General features: G+C 39.6%; 1 long non-coding RNA gene across 1 annotated transcript; it reads right to left on the minus strand.

Moving 5' to 3' along the window:
• Positions 1-2,588: 2,588 nt before the first annotated feature.
• On the minus strand, positions 2,589-3,915 carry LOC110017747. Its single transcript, XR_002293243.2, has 2 exons — positions 3,271-3,915; positions 2,589-3,179 (listed from the first exon to the last, which is right to left on the minus strand). It is a non-coding gene; the product is annotated as an uncharacterized LOC110017747 (long non-coding RNA).
• Positions 3,916-4,504: the final 589 nt, after the last annotated feature.

A 4,504-nucleotide genomic window follows, 5' to 3' on the forward strand; every position in this document is an offset into this window, starting at 1 on the left:
AAATCTTTAAAACCTGAAAAACATGCATGTCTAACTCTGCAGATGAAGACTTCCTCATCTGGCCTCAGCAAAAACAAAACAAGCTCAATAATCTCATGGATTAAGAGGAAACGCCCTGCTTTTTTTTTCAGTGGTGTCAACCGAACCGCAGCAAAACCCCGAGCCGCAGCCCAAACAAGAACAGTTACTTTTGTTGGCAAACGCTGACGGGATGACGGAGCCATGCTGCTGTTTGTGGCGTGTCAAAGTGGGGAGATGTAACACAAACATGTCCCCCCTTCTCTGCAGGCTAAATAAAAAAATAAAATAAAATAAAAAATCCACCCTTCTTTTTCACATATCCATTAGCTGAGCACTTCCGTCATCCACATGCATGTAAAGCGTGGCGTCATCCGTCTTTTTCTGCACCATTACGGCTGAATTACAAAATTTGGGGCAGGGAATTTTAGGGGAATTTAGAACGTAGAGACGATGTCCCACCAAAATTACAGCTGATCTAACGCTCAGTTTGGTTTTTTTGTCTGATAAACACAGACTACAAGTAAGAAACAAACCAACAGTATGAACATTTTTGGAGGTTTTTTTGGTTTCGCATTCCCAAACAGAACCGCTTCACCGGGCAAGAGTTGAAAATCCTCCAACCTGGAAGAAGAATCTTGAGGATCCTAAACTCTGAAGCAGGATTACAAACCCTGACATTTGTTTTCAGCTGGGATGAGAGCAGGAAGAACAAGGGAATGTGCTCAGAGAGGAGTTGGCAAGTCAGGAATTTTTGCTGGGAATTTCCCACCAGTGTCTTTGTGTGAGTGTTTGCACAGAGTGTTCTTCCCGCCCGCGTCAAGCAGCAAAAACAAGCAGGGCTCGGTGGAGTCTGCCGTCTTTTCACCAGAAACATAAAGAAACAGTTAAGATCTACCATGAAATTCCAAATCCCTTTCATTTTTATCTCTTTGAGGAGTGAAAAGAAATAATAAAACTGGGCTCAAGCGAAAGACTTTCAAATTACAAGCCCGCCAACGGAAGAACGTGCATTTGGAGAAGTCGCCTAACAAAAAATGAAAGAGCCTCGGAGTTCACAGGAAGGTTGGAGATCAGCAGTGACCTCCAGTAGCTTGTGAGGCCAACCCCCCCCCTGGAATCCCCTAAATTGTCCCTTGAATCCCTCGTCTTCCTGCTCTGCAAACTATTTGAGACTCGCAAAGCTTCAAAACTTTGTTTGAGCTTTTCTCAAAATCATCAGTCGAGATTATTTTCTTTTCATTTAGAGCTAGGATCCAGAAATGAATACTAAACTGGGTCTAAATCATTTGGCTTTATATTCTATTTAGACAATAGGAAAAACTTGATTTAAGACTTCCAAAAAACTCCAAATGCACTGGAGTTTTTGATTTAATTTTAAGGATGCTATCTTAATTTTCTATTAGTGTATTTTTCTGCAATACAGGGTGCACCAGATTCGAAAGCCCACTGTCTATTTTCTAACTTTTGTCATATATAGAAGGCACATTAAGCGAGACAAAAGAGTCAGAGATAAGGCAGTCAGTAAGGCTTTATATAGCTTTCAGCACAGTAACTGTAGAACGTGTTTGTAACACGCTACACGTTACCCATGTTTGAAGTGTTAGCCGTGTTCGGGAATTCTAAAGATCTGAAACTCCCAACCTTCTTTCCATCACGTAAAAAAATGTAAGTAATTCGATCTTACAGTTAGCGTTTTTTATGCTTGTGTGGAACTAGTTTGATATCTTATTAAAAGATTTCTTATTAAGTAAAATATACTTGCTACGTGAACAGATAATTTTGCTACTTTCTTAAAATTAGTCTTCTTTTCCTATTGTTTTTGGTTATCTCTTTTTTGTCAGGCTGTCCTGGAAGCACCGCAACTGGTACACTGCAAAAACGGATTCCTATGAAAGTAAAACAAAAACAAAACCCTCCTTTCATTGTTTATCAAGAAAGTTTGATAACAGCAAAATAATCTTAGTTTGTGAAAACACGTCTAATTGAATAAAATTGTTTTCATAAAATACGAATTCTTGGTCAGACCATTTTTCTTACCCCATTGGCAGTTTTTTTCTGTTTACTGCATTTTCCTCACAACAACTCACTTTGGAGTATAAGCTGCAGAAAGAGGAAAACTGCACTTGCACTTAAAAGTTGCACTAGAGTACAAGTTGCACTTTTGGGAGAAATTTATTGAAGAAAATACAGGACCAAGAACGGACATTTAATCTTACTTAAAACAAAAATCATAATATCTGAAAAGATAACAATGATAGATTGAATACATGCATCACTACCGTAACCCATTGATGCTTATTTAACTAGTATATTGGTGCAACATACAAGCAATCATTCTGATAACTAGAGGATAAAGAAAATGCTAACGAGCCAGCTAAACTCTATATATCCCTTCAAATCACTTAATTCGTCTTTGTCTGTGTCACTTTGGAACAACTCCACCAAACCAGGCGTCAGACTGAGCAGCTCTTCTTCTGCATTAATGTCAGTAGCAAATACTGGTACACACACCTACAGTGCCCTCCAGTGGTGGTTAGTGGGAAAATAACGAACACAAAACCCTCTTCTTTTTTTTTTTTTGAAAATCACATAGAAGTCGCACCTGAGTATCAGTCATCTGAAAGAAAACTAAAAAACAAACAAACAAAATTAAACTTATACAGTAGTATAAGTATAAAGTATGCAGAACAAAAAGAAAATCTGCCAATAACTTATCTGTAAGAGCCTGTTTTTGCAGTGTAGACTGGCAACCTGGTGCAGCTTGTTTTATCAGGGCTGAAGGATGAAGAATTGTTGTGCCCCAGATGTGCGGCAAGCACATCAATTCAACAATTCTTCTTGCCGCACATCTGCATTTTAAACCCCCTCCCTGCCACATACTGTCCATCTAAGGCTTCATCTCAGGGCAACGGGCGTCTATCGTCATGTTTTATTCACTCTGTTTGTCATCAGTCTGTGTCTGCCCCACAGATGGGCAAACAGGATGGTGCTGACAGGGTGTGGGGGGAGACAAAAGGGGACAAAAAGGGCAAAAAACCCCGTATCTAAACACGCCGTTTTTACCAGGAGGTGTGCAGACATAACAAAGGTGGCGGGCTTTGAGCGCACCGGAGGAATTCAGCCGCGAGGACCTCTTCAAAGGGCAGACAGGCCTCTGCCTGCACCAAAGCAAAGAAAGAAAGAAATAAAACCCAACAGCCTTTTTCCTTTTGTTTCATTTGTTAAATATAACAAAAGGGCTAAAAATACCTATTGTTCAGTTGTTGCGTGGGTTTGGCAGGGAGTTTCCTCACCTCGCAGAAGAGTGGAGACTTCCTTGAATAGGCATTTGGAGATCTGAAACAAGATGTTCTGGTGGATCCACAATTGAACTTTGCATTCTCAACTGTACTTCTTTGCATCTCTGCTGGAATATGAACTGTGCAGCTCCTGAAAGTCTCAGTTTTATCTTTTTAGTAAAATGGAGTTCTATTGTGTATTCATACAACTAAATTTGTCCCCGGCTGGAAGGTGACATTACATTTGTCCTTGGTGTTTGCTAATCTGTCTGAGACAGAATTTCAGTGGAAGTAAAGTGGAGGAGATGACCTACAGAAAATGATCACCATAACTTCCTCTTTCATGCTAAATTGAGTTTTTCTAAAGCAAAAGTCTTTGAGTTTTGCAGAATCTGTCAGGTTTGTCGCAATTTCTTTTAGTTCTTTTTTTGAATCTCCGGTTTCCGGTTGAATTTCCAGTTTATGACTCAGATGAAAATCATGTTTTTGGTGGGTTTTTTCTCAGATGAAGGACATAAATAAAGATGATTAATCCTAAAATTGCATTTCTGAGTATTTCTTTATGCACAATGTTGTGACTCAGAGGCAGACAAAAGCATGCAGTTTGAAAAAGATCGTATTTGTTAAATAGCAAAAACAATCAGCAGGCCACAAGCTCGCTTCTCCACTCCATTCTGATGCATCCACTTGTAGATGACTAGATCCATGTATGTCTTTGTTTTCCTTATCTGAGCTGGAATCTGGATCAAACTCCAATATTGCTCTCCATTTTTGTTGCACCTCTACTGTCAGGTTGAGTTATGATAGGCTGTAAGCTAGAGTGTGGAAACAGCTTAGTTATTGGTGACGGGAAAGGGGGTGGGGTTGCTCCGTGCCAACAGTCCCACCCCAAACACAGGTGAATTTCTAGTGAACCACTGCCGCACTGCAGAAACTATGTCCTAGAAAACAACTGTTTTTTTTAAGCTAAAAATGGCATAATCATAATTAAAAGACCACTGGGAACGCCTTTACTATAGTTTCAATGATAAGTGTGGGTCTGAGAAATGGCTCCAACCCAATGAATGTAAACAAAGGACAAAAAGGTGTCAAGCATCATATTGGTTTTTATTGATTCATTTGAAAGCCAAACTTTCTTAAAAGAAGCAGATAATTTAGTTAAACACGTCGGATTTCTTTGGGTTTGACAGCCATCTGACAATCAG

The sequence above is a fragment of the Oryzias latipes genome, chromosome 24 (genome assembly GCF_002234675.1).
Source record: "Oryzias latipes chromosome 24, ASM223467v1".
NCBI classification, from domain to species: domain Eukaryota; kingdom Metazoa; phylum Chordata; class Actinopteri; order Beloniformes; family Adrianichthyidae; genus Oryzias; species Oryzias latipes.